Raw genomic sequence first — 16,770 nt, 5'->3', positions numbered from 1 at the left:
TTTTTTTTTTTTTTTTTTTTTTTTTTTTGAGACGGAGTCTCGCTCTGCCGCCCAGGCTGGAGTGCAGTGGCCGGATCTCAGCTCACTGCAAGCTCCGCCTCCCGGGTTCACGCCATTCTCCTGCCTCAGCCTCCCGAGTAGCTGGGACTACAGGCGCCCGCCACTGCGCCCGGCTAGTTTTTTGTATTTTTTAGTAGAGACGGGGTTTCACCGTGTTAGCCAGGATGGTCTCGATCTCCTGACCTTGTGATCCGCCCGTCTCGGCCTCCCAAAGTGCTGGGATTACAGGCTTGAGCCACCGCGCCCGGCCTCAATATATATTTTTAAAAGGCTTGTGGCCAAATCATTGTAATTTGACCTTTAAAAATATTATCTTTATTTTATAACTACATTATCTGTTTTACTCACTTGACATTATATTTTACTCTGTAATATTTTTCTGCCTATATTTTAATTTTCCAACTACATTGTAAACTCATACTTTTTTGTTGTTGTTGTTTTGAGATGGAGTCTCGCTTTGTCACCCAGGCTGGAGTTCAGTGGCGCGATCTGGGCTCACTGCAAGCTCCGCCTCCCGGGTTCACGCCATTCTCCTGCCTCAGCCTTCCGAGTAGCTGGGACTACAGGCACCCGCCACCATGCCCGGCTAATTTTTTTTTTTTTTGTATTTTTAGTAGAGATGGGGTTTCACCGTGTTTGCCAGGATGGTCTCAATCTCCTGACCTCATGATCCGCCCGCCTTGGCCTCCCAAAGTGCTGGGATTACAGGCGTGAGCCACCGTGCCCGGCCAACTCATACTTTCATATAAGTGTGTGTGTGTATAAATATGCTTGTGTTTGTTGATTTAATTCAGGAGACAATTCTGAGTAGTCAAAATAAAGTACAATAATTTAAATTACTAGAGCTGAAGACTATAGGATGTCAACTGTGAATATATCAAGCAACTCACAAGCTACCATATTGATGTGACATGATGAAGTGGGAAGGAAAGCCATCTGGAGTTTCACTGGTGAACTGATACATCTTGCACTTACCATTGTGTATCCCCCGGACTTTGATCAAATGGACATGGGCCTTCTGATCTGCAGAGTGCCTGGAAATTCAGGTATTTAGTTATGCTTATTTTGCAGTTTCCCCATGTATAAACCCAAAATATAATGGAGTCATGTATATTTTTTAAATTTATTTTTTAAATTTTAAGTTTAAATTTACTTGGACAACTATTGATGAAGAACCTACTGTGTGCATGGCATTGGACTCAAAGATGATCTGAGTAAATTCAATAAGCAATAAATGACCATGCTAGTGTGGCTGTCAGCTTGCTGCATACTAAGCATGTGGTACTCTACATTCCATTTGCTAAGAGTTTTTCTAAATGCTTATATTTGGCACATGGGTTCTTGAAAAATATCAAAAAATACACTTCAAACTGTATATCATCGGTCTATATTCAACCCATATTGATTAGGTCAGCAAGAAATTAAGTATATGGAAACCAATACAATCCTGTTTGTGTTTAGCATTTTCTCTGGAGAGCATCCATGATCCATCCATGAATTATATCCAAGTAAATGTTGTCAACACAAGGGTTAAGGTACATTAATAGTAATCTAGGGCCCCAAAAGACTTTCTACCCAGGAATACTATTCAGAGTAAAGTGGCAGCAATATATTAAATTACTCTAAGGCTTGACTTTGGGGGAGCGCAGTCAAACACCATTTGTCGCCCAAGTGTCTCTATTTGAATTACCTAATTCTCAGCAGGTGAAAATAAAAAGTCAAAACTATAGGCAAAGCAGGACCCTTGAAAGGCCAGTTTTCCACAGATTGCTTTATACCCTCATTTTCAAGGTTACTCAGCCCACAGTTAAAAGGCTCACCAAAGCTCACCAAAAGCCACAGTGTCCACCTACAAACATGGGACCATGGTTGTAGTTAGTAAAAACATCGTTGATTTGCTTGGAGTGTCCTCTCTTTGTATCTCCTCTGGGAACTCATAATAGTTGTGACCAAGGATTCAGAAATTGGAATCCTAGCCAATTGCACTGGCTTTGACTTAGAGACTCAGTTTCCTCTTTTTGCCATAACAAATTACGACATACTTAGTGGCTTACAACAGAATACATTTGTTATCTTACGGTTCTGGAGGTCAAACCTGAAATGGCTTTCACTAGGCTAAAATAAAAGTGTCAGCAGGTCTGGTTCCTTCTGGAGGCTCTAGGAGATAATCCATTTCCTTGCCCTTTTCAGTTTCTAAAGGCTGCTGGCATTCCTTGGTTTGTGGCCCCTTCCTCCATCTGCAAAGCATAACATCTTTCAATCCCCACTTTTTATAAGGATCCTTGTGGTACATCAGGCCCACCGCCAAGGTAATCCAGGATAATGTTCCCATCTCAAGAACCTTAACCACATCTGTGAAGTCCAATTTCTCAAGTAAAGCAACATATTCACAGGTTTCAGAGATTAAGATATGGTCATTTTGGGGGGCCTTTATTCTACCACAGAGACACAACAAAGAGGAAGACTCCTTGATTAGTGATCATCATCATCATCATCATCATCATGGAATCAAAGGAGATCATTTTGGAGCTTTAGGATTTGACTGCCCTGGCCATGTGCAGTGGCTCACACCTGTAATCCCAGTACTTTTGGAGGCCAAGGTGGGTGGATCACCTGAGGTCAGGAGTTTGAGACTAACCTGACCAACATGGAGAAACCCTGTCTCTACTAAAAAAAATTAGAATATTGGCTGGGCTTGGTGGTGCATGCCTGTAATCCCAGCTATTCGGGAGGCTGAGGCAGGAGAATCGCTTGAAGCCAGGAGGCAGAGGTTGTGGTGAGCCGAGATTGTGCCATTGCACTCCACCAGGGCAACAAGAGCAAAACTCCATCTCAAAAAAAAAAAAAAAAAAAAGTGACTGCCCCACTGGGTTTCAGACTTGCATGGGGCCTGTAGACCCTTTGTTTTGGCCAATTTCTTCCATTTGGAACGGGAGCATTTATCCAATGCCTATACCCCCATTGCATCTAGGAAGTAACTAACTTACTTTTGATTTTACAGTCTCCTAGGAGGAAGGAACTTGCATTATCTCAGGTGAGACCTTAGACTTGGACTTTTGGATTAATGCTGGAGTGATATAAGACTTTGGGGGACTGTTGGGAAGGTCTGATTCTGTTTTGAAATATGAGAACATGAGATTTGAGAGGGTCCAGGGGTGGAATGATATGGTTTGACTGTGACCCCACCCAAATCTCGTCTCGAATTGTAATCCTGATAATTCCTACTTGTTGAGGAAGGACCTGGTAAATGATGGGATCATGGCGGCATTTTCCCCCATGCTGTTTGTCATGCGCGTCTGTGTGAAAAGACCACCGAACAGGCTTTGTGTGAGCAACATGGCTGTTTATTTCACCTGGGGGCAGGTGGGCTGAGTCCGAAAAAGGAATCAGCGAAGGGAGATAAGGGTGGGGCTGTTTTATAGGATTTGGGTAGGTAAAGGAAAATTACAGTCAAACGGGGTTGTCCTCTGGTGGGCAGGAGTGGAGGTCAAAAGGTGCTCAGTGGGGGAGCTTTTTGAGCCGAGATGAGCCAGGAAAAGGACTTTCACAAGGTAATGTCATCACTCAAGTCAGGGACTGGCCATTTTCACTTCTTTTGTGGTGGAATGTCATCAGTTAAGGCAGGGCAGGGCATTTGCACTTCTTTTGTGATTCTTCAGTTACTTCAGGCCATCTGGGCGGGCGGACGTGCAAGTCACAGGGGATGCAATGGCTTGGCTTGGGCTCAGAGGCCTGACACTGTTCTCATGATAGTGAGTTCTCAGGAGATCTGATGGTTTTATAAATGGCAGTTTCCCCTAAGCTTTTCTCTCTCTTCTGCTGCCTTGTGAAGAGGTACTTGCTTCTCCTTCACCTTCCATCATGATTGTAAGTTTCCTGAGGCCTCCTCAGTCATGTGTAACTGTGAGTCAATTAAACCTCTTTCCTTTATAAATTAGTCAGTCTCAGCTACTTCTTTATAGCAGTGTGAGAATGGAGTAATAAACCATCCATGACAATATTCTTTGATTTTTACCTGGTTCACTAATTTTAACTTAGTTATAATTTTAAATAATTATAAGTAAAGATCCTTCCTGATTTCCAGGGGATAAACTGGGGCACAGAATGGTTATTCGGTCCAGAAAGAGGAAGAAAAATAACCCAGGGGGATGCCAGTCTGAGGCAGCCACTTCCAGAGACTGTGGGCCAGCTCTGAGAAATGTCCAGATTAGATAGACTATATCTGGAAAGATAATCTTGTCCCATGACTGCAACAGACCACTTGAATTTACCTGCCAGGTTTACTCAGAATTTATGCCTAGAAATCCCCAGAATACACTAGAAAATCCCAAACTGTCCTGAGACTGAGCACCTAAAGTTGCTGGGTCAAGAAAGTATTTTTTTAAATGAAAGAGACTTGAGCATATCTCTGTATTAAGGGGTAGAGGCAGAAGAGGGAAAGCAATTATAGAGGAGAAACAATAGTCACAAACTAGAAACAACTCGACCATCATGAAAATGCTTAAACAAAAACTGGTGCATCCATACAATGGAATACAACTCAGTAATGAAAAGGCACAATCAACTGCCACTACCCACAAAATGGATGACTTGTAAAATCATTATGCTGTGTAAAAAAGCCAGACATAAAAGAGTACGTACTACATAAGTACACTTACATGAAATTCTAGAAAATGTGAACTAACTTATAGTGACAGAAAGGAGATCAGTGGTTGCCTAAGGTTAGAAGCAGAGAGAAAGGAATGAACAGCAAAGAGGCACAAGGAAACTTTTGGAGGTGATGGAAATATTGTATCTTGATCATGGCAGTGGTTTCACGGATGTCAAAACTCAGCAAATTGTATACTTTAAATGGATACCATTTACTGTACACAAATTATACTACAATAAAACTGATTTACAAAAAGAGGGAAGCTTCTTGGGGGCCCAAGGACTGGATGAGGAACCCCTTTTTCACTGGGAAAGAAGGAAAGTACAATCACCTGATGGGTTCTTCTGGCCTACTGCACAGATAAAACCAATTCACTGAGAGAGTGGTATTGCAGTAGAGAAAGACTTTAATAATCACAGGGCCAGCTAAGTGGAAGAACAAGAGTTTAGTACTCAAATTAGCTTCCCCAAAAGCTTGGAAGGTAGGGTTTTTCAAGGATAGTTTGGCAGGCAGGGGGCTAAGGATTGGGCATGCAGATTGGTTAGGAAAGAGATTGTAGGGGTGTGGAAAACAATCCTTATCTGCTGACTCAGCCTCTGGGTGGGGGCCACAGGACTGATTGAGTCATGAGTCATGGGTTGGGGTAGAGTCAGTTGGTTGTCAGAATACAAAAATCTGAAAACCATCTCAAAAGACCAATCTTAGATTCTACAACAGTGATGTTATCTACAGGAGCAATTGGGGAAGTCACAAATCTTGTAATTTCTGCCATATGACTCCTGAGTAGTAAGGGATTACAGAAAAGCAAGCTAGGAGGCTGGGCATGGTGGCTTGCATCTGTAATTCCAACACTTTGGGAGGCTGAGGTGTGAGAATCTCTTGAGCTCAGCAGTTCAAGGCCAGCCTGAGCAATATAGTGAGACCCTGTCTCTTTAAAAAATAAAAATAAAATAGCAAGTTAGGGAACAATGGCTGGTTATCGTTTATACCTATATCTCAGCAGAATTCAGGCCTCTCCCATAATCCTAATCTTGTGGCCCTGTATTAGTTTTACAAAAGTAGTTTTAGTCCCTGAACAAGGAGGGGGTCTGGGAGGGACTATTATCATCCTTGCTTCAAAGTTAAACTGTAAACTAAATTCCTCCCATGGTTAGCTTGGCCTATGCCCAGGAATGAGCAAGAATAGCCAGATTGTGAGGCTAGAAGCAAGATGGAGTCAGCCATTCTAGACTTCTCTCACTGTCATGATGTTTGCAAAGGCGGTTTCAGAAGGAGGCCAAAGCAGAAATGGTCACAGATCCATTCATAGACGAGAAGAGGCTTCAGAGAGAAGACAGCGGTTAGCCACGATACTCTTAATGTTTTCTTAGGATGTAATGGCCCAAGGGGTTCTTTCCTGCCCCTGCACAAAGAAAGACCATGGTATTGTAGCAAAGAGTTTAATAGACAGGCTGGCCATACCACATGGGAGATGGAGTCAGTACTCCAATCATTCTCCAAAGCTCACAAGTTAGGGGTTCCTCAAAGGCAACTTTGGGGGAAGGAGTGGGGGTGGCTAGGCTTGCAGCTGGTTGGTTGGAGCAGAGATGAAATCATAGCCAGTTGCAGCTGTTCTCCTGTGTGCTGAATCGCTTCTGGGTGGGACCACAGGAGCAGGGTTGGAGGGTCCAGGTGGAGCCATGGGTGTCAGACATACAAAAAGCCTGAAAAGATATCTCAAAAGGCCAATCTTAAGTTCTACAATAGTGATGTTATTTGCAGGAGTAATTGGGGAAATTGCATATCTTATAACCTCTGGAATAATGGCTGTCTATGGTTCATGTTTGCATCTTAGCAGAACTCAGGCTCCTCTCCTCCCTGCAGCCTGATGGCCTCCCATTAGCGTTACAAAAGCGATTCAGTTTTATGGGAGGCTTTTCATCATTTAAACTATAGCCTAAATGTCTCTCAAAATCAGCTTGGTCCAAAAGCCCAGGAGTAATTAAGAGAAAGGCAAAATGTGGGGTGGGTTAGCTCAGCTCACTGTTAAAACTTTTCTCACTGATATAATTTTCGCAAAGGCAATTTCAAGAAGCTCCCTGCATTACTGCCCACAGCAACGAGTCTCCTTTTAACATGCAGATTCACATCGAACATAATGAGCTCAACTTGCATCTGAAGACTGGAGACTCTCACACATCTTAACCCACAATGTGTGCTATCCAGACAGAATATTTGCAAGGTCTAAACTTCTTTTAAATCAAAATTCAGCCCACCTTCAGCTTGGTATTCCTGCCACACACAACCCCTGACAGCTTCAGCAGAGAACTGGCTGATGTGTTCTGAGTGTTATTTTCTTTGATTCCTTCTGAGTGGCATTTTCTGTGATTTCTTCCTGTGTCTCTTTAATTACTGGGAGCTCCAGAAGCAATAAGAAGCTGGGAGGAAGGATTTTGTCAGAAAGCTTCAGGCTGAGAGGAGAACCTGAAAGATAGGGATCTGCCAGCACCTCTGTGGTTATCACTCTTTCATGTAACCACTTACCAGAGTATATCAGACAGTATTTTGCAGTAACGAAGACAGAGCCATAGCAACCAGACTACAAAGAGAAGCCCAGGCTTCTGGAAATGGCTCCAAGTCTCTGAAGAGATGTTAGCATTTCACAGCTTCCATTTCTTTTTGTGTTTGTTTCCTTTTGGTAGCCACTGGAGATAAGCCGTGTTTTCTTTACACACCCCAAAACTAGGGAAATTTTTATTTACCACAGCTGGGTACATGGGCCTAAGACTGGAATTCTTCAGTTAACAGTCATGTTAAATGGAAATTCATTTTCTCAGTCATGAAAACTATTCTCAGAACATATTTTCTGAGCTGCTGTCTAATATCTGGGGCTTTTTCACACTAATAATAATCTTTTTCTCCTTCCTAAAAAACTGGAAGTTATAATTAAGTAGAGGAAGCAAAAAACCCTTCCCTTGACACTGTGCTAGTTTTGTGGAAGTCCTTCATCAGGAATGAGTCACTCATGTAAATTGAAAGCTGCTCTGGGTCCCCACCTTTGAGTTAGAGTCCCCGCAACTTCTCCACTATAGCTATTTGGGTTTTTACAAAAGAATAATGATGTGAGACCCCAAAAGAGGACAAAATATGTGACTGTGTTTGTGAAGGTAAGCATGACACTGCATTGTCCATTGGGGGCCACCCCTCTGGTGAAATAGGTGCCTACTATCCCTTATCACCCACCAAAACATGTATCCACCCTATGTTTAAAATTGTGTAGGCTACCAAAAGAATTGAAAGTAGGGACAGAAACAAATACTTGTACATGCATGTGCATAGTAGCACCATTCGCCATAGCCAAGAGGTAGAAACAACCCAAATATTCATCAGTGGATGAATGGATAAACAAAATATGGTCTATCCATACAATGGAAAATTATTCAGCCATAAAAAGTAAAGCAGTACTGATAACACTATTTAATTATAATTAAAGCCGACTGATAGACAGGTGTATTCAATTCATTCTGTTAATATTAAGCCTTCTGTTCTCAACTAGAGGGGGAGAGATAGGCAAACAGACTGCTCACTGCTGTGATAAGGACAGGAGCAGGGGTGGGAAAGTGGGAGTTGGGATAGCTGCTTTGCCCAAAGAGCTCATAGAAGACAAATATTGACAGCATGCCTTGTACTAGGAGGCCACACCCTGCCCCAGCTTGAATCTTAAGAAAAGTTAATGAGAAAGGCAAGGCAGAATTTGGTTTGGAGTTCAAAGGAGTGATAAAGAGCATAGTAAATATTAATGAGAGTTTAGAGATGGAAGAGCTCTCAGAAGCTGGACGCCTCGCAGGCTGAAAGCACAGACTAGGCCTGAGTTCTAACTGAGAATCAGGAGTCAGTTAGAACTGTCTAGACCTTGGTTAGGTCACTACATGACTATGAACTTGGCCATGCCATGTAACTTCCTGGGTCTTGGCTTTCTTCGCTAAGTGCTTCCCCAGACTGAGCTGGCATCACAAATGTCTGTGGAACATTTAAAACATAGACTCCCCTATGGCTGGAGAGACGGCACCTTGGAAATGAACCAGTAGTTCACAGACTTGAACCCCCTGGGACTTGCGAATACTCAGATTGCTGGTTCCCATTTCTATAGTTTCTGATTCAGTAGGTCTAAGGGGGAGACTTGAAATTTTCCATCTCTAACAAGTTCCCAGTGAAGGTGATGGCTCATCACACACTGAGAACCACCGAGGAAAAGCTAAACTAGTCATTACCAACTCTGGCTGGTCATCAGAATCACCTGGAAAATATTTAATAAATACCAGGGCCCCACTTCATATGTAGTGAACCAGGGATCCTCTACAGTCTAGACCCTTCTGTCTAGCTCTAGGTCTCATGATGCTTCTGAAAGATGAGCCTGGGACTGGGGTCTTATAGTGAGTGGGATTTGGAGTAAGCTAGAGGAAGACACTGGCATTCTGTTTGGGTCAGAATGAGCAGTAACAAGTTCCGGGGCAGGAATCAGCAAGCTATGGTGATGGTTATGGGAACCATGACCCAACTCATCTTAGGTAATATTTATTAACCACTCACTGCATTTATTTATCACCTAAAGAAGTGAGGGAGGGAGATAGAATAGGAAAAGAAAAGTGACTTTTGCACAGAGATGCTTGGGAGAGGCCTGAGGAAACTTCACAAAAAGTTCCAGACAATGTCAGTGCTACTCTGCCAATATCTATTCCTGTATTCTTTTTATTTTCCCCCAGAACTAAGTCTAAATAATAACAGAAGCATTTCAAAAAAAAATCTTGGGGCATAAACTCCTAAGGAATGAAATCCAATGTACTGATGTCTTGGCAAAAAATATGTCCTTAGATGCCATTTCATGGAGGACCTGGTAGAACAATTGCTCGTAGAATATTCAGTTGGTGGAATGGAGTGGAGGAGTTGATCCGTTCCCTCTGGTTACTTCATAAACCAGACATCTTACAGCACAGATACAGACCTCTATAGCTGATCCTCCCTAGAGCTGCTTTCACCAATTTTTCAGATATTTCACTTTGGGTTGCCTGCTTTAACTTAGATCATTTTCTTGAACAGATGTAACAGGCAAGAAGCTCCTATTTCTTCAGGAAAAAAGCTCAGCATGTATTCACTGACAGGCACACATAACATGGGCACAATGTGCCTGGTAAGCATCTGTAACATATAATTTAAACATTCTTCCAAGAGTTTACTTAACTTGGGCCAACTGACAAGCTCCCTCCTTGCCCCCATCCTTGCAATAGGACTAAACTTCCTTAAGTGTCTTCTATACTACTGTGAATGATGTGATCATGCAGCTGATGGCATGGCTATTGTGGGAATTCTTCCTAGTAACTACAGTTGTTTTATAAAACTTCTTTCCAAGAAAAGTGTAAGTTATTTGAGGTCACACTCTTATATACTTTAGCTACTTACAGCACTTAGCACAGTGTTGAACACATAGTACATTTCTTTTTTTTCCCCCAAAGAAATACACAATAGAATCCCTGGATGGTAGAATTGGTTTGCTCACTGATCAGAAAATGGTGCCTCGAATATAGATGTTTAATAGCTTCACAGCAACCATATTCTAGACTTCCACCATGTCATCCCTAGATTTTTCTTGTGACTTTGATTGTCTCTCTTTTCTATCTAGTTTATTCTATAGCCATAGAATACAGCCAGTATACACCTCACTCCTGTACAGTCAATTAGAGTCAGTAGAAAGAGGGTTGACCCAGAATCAGAGATCTAGTCTTGTTACTTTATATCCATTGAACTAAAACTCCCCATTTCCTCTCCTCCCTCCCTTCACCAACCACTGTTTTATTCTCTAACTCTGTATATTTCACCTTTGTTGCTTTTTATAGATTCCACACATAAGTGAGATCATGCAGTATTTGTTTTTCTGTGCCTGGCTTATTTCATTTAGCAAAATGCCCTCCAGGTCTGTACATCTTGTGGCAAATGGCAGGATCTCTTTTTTAATGGCTGAATAATAGCAGTTAGGTAGGATGAACAAGGCTAGAGATCTAATGTACAACTATAAGGACTATAGTTAATAAATTGTATTAAGGATTTTTGTTAAATAAGTAGATTATAGCTGCTTTTGTCATTTAAAAAGTAACTATGTGAGATGATGATATGTTAATTTGCTTCATTATAGTAAACATTTGGCTGTATATATCTATCTCTTAACATCATGTTATAAACCTTAAATATACACAATAAAATCTATTTTTCAAAAATGAGATGTCTGGGTTTGAGTCTCAGCTGTATCTCGGGCAGCTGGGTGACCCCATACCAATCAGTCAAGTTCTTCCAGCCTCCACTTCTATATCTGAGAAATGTGCATAATGATGTCCATCTTAGCCTTGTCTTATTGCTCTAACTTAACTATTACTAACTTAAAAGCAAAGACTGGGTTTTCTTTGCTTTTAAAATCATCTCTTTCTTTGCCCATTTGGTCTATTTCAAGTTACCTGTTAGAAGAATGAAGGGAACAAAGGGATGATTCTGGGGTTCAGGAGAAATGTAAAAATCAGAATTGTTTTTTGCCATTTTCTTTTTTTTTTTTTTTTTTTTTTGAGACGGAGTCTCGCTCTGTCACCCAGGCTGGAGTGCAGTGGCCGGATCTCAGCTCACTGCAAGCTCCACCTCCCGGGTTTACGCCATTCTCCTGCCTCAGCCTCCCGAGTAGCTGGGACTACAGGCGCCCGCCACCTCGCCCGGCTAGTTTTTTGTATTTTTAGTAGAGACGGGGTTTCACCATGTTAGCCAGGATGGTCTCGATCTCCTGACCTTGTGATCCGCCCGTCTCGGCCTCCCAAAGTGCTGGGATTACAGGCTTGAGCCACCGCGCCCGGCCTGCCATTTTCTTCTATTTTGTATGTTCTTAGCTTAAGGATAGAGTATAGCACCAATGTTTGTGCAGCTAGGGAAACTCCAGGGAAGCTCGGAGACTTTGGGAATTCACTTGCCTGACAGCCATCTAGTGAGGCTTCTAAGCTCATAGCCTTATGTTGTCCATTTTTGAAGGCATAGAGAAACACTTGCTAGTGAATTATATTTTCTAGGTATTAACAATTCCTTAGAAGTATGATGTGATGTGCTAACATTTCAGATATGATTATTGTGTTTATCATAGGCCACTGAGAGGTAATTATGGGAAGACTTCTATTAAATGCCACAGACTAGACCATTTTCCTGCCTTCTCCTGTCAACAGGTCCCATGTGAAGGTTACTATGGGAAACTCTCCCTACTGAAACAGTAGTCATGTCTGCAGCCTGGGAGGTTCCAGTAACAACACTATTGTGCTCACAGACATGGCCCTCTGGGATTTCATCCAAGCTATAGAAGACTGCCTGGTTGGGGAAAGAGCATTTTATAAACAAAACTAAAAGAACAGGGTGTTCATTTACACTCCTGGGGAAAGAATCAATAAGGGCTATGACTTGGTTGGCTCAACAAAACTGACTGACTTTTGAGTTAATTTGCTAAGGATTATAGATGGTCCCTGACTTACAATGGTGAACCTATGATTTTTGACTTTACAATGGTGCAAAACCATTGTGTTTTCACTTTCAGTACTGTATTCAATAAATTATATGAGATATTCTTGTAATATTACATTATTATAAATATCAGATTCTAAAGATTATAAAATAGGCTTTGTGTCAGATGATGTTGCTCAACTGTAGGCTAATGTAAATGTTCTGAACATGTTTAGGGTAGCCTGGGCTAAGGTATGGTGTTCAGTGTATTAAATGCATTATCAACTTACAATATTTTCAATTTACAGTGAGTTTATTGGGATGTAATCCCATTGTAAATTGAGGAGCATTTGTACTTGTGTTTCACCTATTGTGGGGTCCGTCCCACAGGCCCTGACCCAATGATGGATGAATAACATACATTGACACAGATATTCTGCCTGTCAGTCCAGTTAAGGGTCTGGGCCCCTCACAGACACAAAGGAAGGTATAGTAAAGAGTAGCAGCCATGGCCCCGTTCAGCCAGTGAAGCTTGCATTTATTCAGTATAGATTAAATGACAAAGGTCTTGAGTAAACACCACTAGAGGGTAATTGACCTGGTTGCCACCCCCCAACCCCCCAGTAGAGAGCAATTATGCACCCACAGTTGATCAAAGGTTGGTTTTAGGACCACATTTGTAAACAAGTTATTTAGGTAAACTACTTTACATTTCTTTGTATCTAGGCCCTAAGCTTTTAAGAGAATTCAGCTGCCTTCAGCCAAATGCTATGCAAACCCCCAGGCATTCCAAGAGGGTTTGTGTTTATTTCCTTATAATTTTACAATTTCTTCCACCATCCTGATTGAATCCCCATAACCTATATAGAAAGAGTCATTTTCCAGTCATTTCTTGGGGCCATTTTGTATGAAAAGTAGAATCTAATCAAGATGCAAGTAATATGAGAAGCACCAAGGTAATTTTAAAGAGCAACATTTGGTATAAAAATGAGTGTTTAACCAGGAGACTGATGATGCTTGTCTTGGTATAGGAATCACAGAGCACAATAGTGACCAGAACTTTCAAACTCTTTGAATTGAGGAATTGCTCTGAAGCAAAACCATAGAAATAAGCAGAAGGAAGCTAAGAAAGTGTAATGTCTTACATTGGGTTTTCTAGAAGCAGACCCTGATATCAGGATTTAGGTGCATGAGAATTATTGAGTTGACACTCCGGATATTCTCAGGAGAAAAGGAGCAAGGAAGCCAGCAGAGCAGGGGAAGGAACAAGCCAAGGGCGGGGGCTAAGCTTAGTTTCAACCTTGCTTTTGGACTTCCCAGCCTCTGGAACTGTGAGTGTGTGATCAGCGTGGAGAGCTCTGGTGTATAAAAAGCACTGTAGAGTCATGTCTTGAGGCAGGAGGGTCTGCTTTCAGCATCCCCCCAGCTGTGGGCTGCATGGAGGTAGGGAGGAAACAAGGCAACTCCCTTTGGCCAGAAGCAATTCTCTGGAGAAGGGGACAGCTGTGAGCACCTAGCATTTGGGGGAGGAGCCCAATAAAGAGAAGGTGGGTAGGGGGCACCACCAGGATCTACTTTAGTTGCTTACCCAAAGCCACAAATTAGTTAGTGGCACAATCGAGACTAAAACCCATCTCTCAGCCTTGGCACTGCCTTGTCAAGTCTACTTTTTACAATGGCAATACCTACCAGTATGCCATTCTTTATGAAGCATTTTCAGAGCTACTATTTCATGCCCACCATAATCCTGGGAGATAAACAAGGGCAGATATCTGTGTTCTCACTTCATGAATGAGGACATGGGGGCTAAGAGAGTGATCTGGCCCAAGGTCATGCACCTGGAAGCAACATAGTTGTGAATAGAACTTTGTTCTGTGGGATAACAGCACTTTTTACAGGTCAGAAGTGATATCTAAGAGACAGCACAGTCTAGCTCTTAGTATCTGCTGGGCACAAGCTCATTGTCAATTTGGTTTTGTTCTGTCTCTCATTTGCTTTGTCATTTGAGCCTCAAACAATGACCCTCATCTGAACAGGGACTTGCTCGAGGAACATGTAAGTCCCTTGTCATGTATCACCAGCCCTGGAGTGGGGTTTTTGGTTTCCATTTCTAACTTTTGATACCCACTCTTAGTAATAAGAAAAAAAGTCTATTTTTATAAAATGACTCAAATGTCTCTGGAAACATTTATAATGTTTGGAATGTTGTGTTTTAATAATTTCCTTATCTGTATGAAGTAAGGAATTTTAATGCAAGTGCTAATATGAAATTCCTCATCACTGTGGGGTTTAAATTTTGCTTTAGGTTTTCCTTGCATTTAAATTTAATCACAGTTGATCCTCAAGCGAGCTGAATTTGCTATCACTTCCTCGGCTTATTGCTTATTTATGGGGTGCTCTCTCTGATTTTCATCTTATCTTTCTCCTCCATTTTCTTCAGCCTCAAAACCTTCCTTATGACCTAATGGTTTCCTGCACAGGCATCTGGATATCCACAGCCTGCTCCAAATTCTGCTGTGAAATGTTCATATTTTTGATGAGGTCACCTGCACAAAGGCATCAGGAAGTTGTGGAGTGAGACGATATTAGTTCCAGACCACAGTCCACCTTGCACTGACCCTGTAATCTTGTAGCAAAAAAAATCATGGGTGTTTACAATTGTCCATACCCTTTGACCTAGCAATTATATCTCTTACATCTATCCTAGAGAAATAATTGTAGATATGCCCAAAGGTTTGGTTATAAGGATGTTTATGACCACAATTTTTACAAGAAAAAAAATATTGTTTAAGGGCTGCTCAGTGGCCTGTTTTTGTTTCCCCCACATTCATATGTTAAAGCCCTAACCCCCAATGTGATAGTGTTCAGAAGTGGGAGCCTTTGGGAGGTAACTAGGTTTAGATGATGTAATGGGGGTGGAGCCCTCATCTCCCTCTCTTCCTCTTTCTGTAATATGAGGTGGGAAGATACAGCAAGAAACATCTGCAAGCCAGGAGAGTGTCCTCACCAGGAACCTTGATTTTGGACTTCCTAGCCTCCAGAATTGTGAGAAATAAGTATCTGTTGTTCAAGCCACCCAGTCTGTAGTATTTTGTTATAGTAGTCAGAGCTAAGATGTATATGATAAAATACTATACATCAGTGGGGCTCAAACCAGAAAGCTTGTTAAATAAAACACAGATTGCTGTTCCTCCCCACCCCCTCAGAGTTTCTGATTCAGTAAATCTAGGATGGGGTCTAGGAATTTGTATTTCTATCAAGTTCCCAGGGGATGGTGATGCTGCTGATATTTGGACCACACTTCAGGAAGCACTGCTATACAGGAATATGTGATGATATAATCTCTTTATATTATTACCCTTAAAAGATAATTTATGTGACAAAAAGTACTTTAAACCTATTTTGTGAATTAATACCAATATGTCAAAAGTTGAACGGTGGTTAACTTAGTTATCTTTGAGTGGTAGGATTATGGAGGTGGGGTGCATAGTATCTTCTCTCCACACCTCATTTTTTTGCATTGATTCAGAACTCATAGACTTGAGTTTAATCCCATCCTTAGTTCTCATCTACTGGATGATCTTGAGCAAATTAGCTAATTCACAACAGCCAAAGCTTCCTCGCCTGTAAACAGATAATGACACATACCTCAAAGGTTATTTTGACTATTAAGGAAAATAATGTAATCTTTATGTATTCGTTCATTTAGCACATATCTGGGAACCTCTACTATACCCCAGGCCCTAGGCTGGGGACTGGAGGTGAAATGATGGAAGACTCAGTGTTTTGACCTCACACAACTTCAAGTTTATTGAGGAAAAAAGATATTCAATCCCCCTCATCGTTCTCCCCATACAGACAGACAGACTTAGTGATAGCACATCTTAAAATAATTCTAATTTTCCAAATTGCTGATTCATAGGGGTCTCCATGGTTTTTCCAATTATGAAGGAATACAGTTCTGGATTCTTCTAAGCAGCTAGTCCTTCCAGAACAATTTGATTTAAACAGAACTTTTCAAGAACAAGGTTGCTACATGAAGTGAGTCAAATGTCCCTCACAATGTGCCATTCCTGGACTGTAGGTGTGGCCCTGTCCCACCCTGGGTGAAGGGCCATCCCTGCTTTACAGAGGGCTTGGGACAATTAAAAATTCCTGACAGAGAGTCCCCAAACTCCCTCATGCAAAGTGAGTCTGATTCCTTATTGAACTTTCCACGCACGGCTCAAGGAGAAAAGTAACCTCTCCCTCCCCTACCCGCCCAAGAACCCGGAAGTAAATGCCTTCTCTGTCCATCAATGAAGGCACTTGGGGCAAACTTCTTGACATGACAAACCAGTATTTGAATGTTTGAGATCCTCAAGACATGTTGTCTAAAAACCACACAGCAGAGGGGACCACAGGCCTCCAGTATCGGCTCTCACCCTGGAGATGCCTTGCTAATAGAAGAAGATTCTTTGGAGCTGTGGTCATGATGAAATTGGCCCTCCCTTGTGGGGAGTGGGAGAGGCCCCAGGATATGGTTTATCATGGGCAAACCCTCACCTTCCGGGCACTGCCCTTCT

This window comes from Theropithecus gelada, chromosome X (assembly GCF_003255815.1).
Source record: "Theropithecus gelada isolate Dixy chromosome X, Tgel_1.0, whole genome shotgun sequence".
NCBI lineage: Eukaryota > Metazoa > Chordata > Mammalia > Primates > Cercopithecidae > Theropithecus > Theropithecus gelada.
This window is presented reverse-complemented; position numbering follows the sequence as displayed.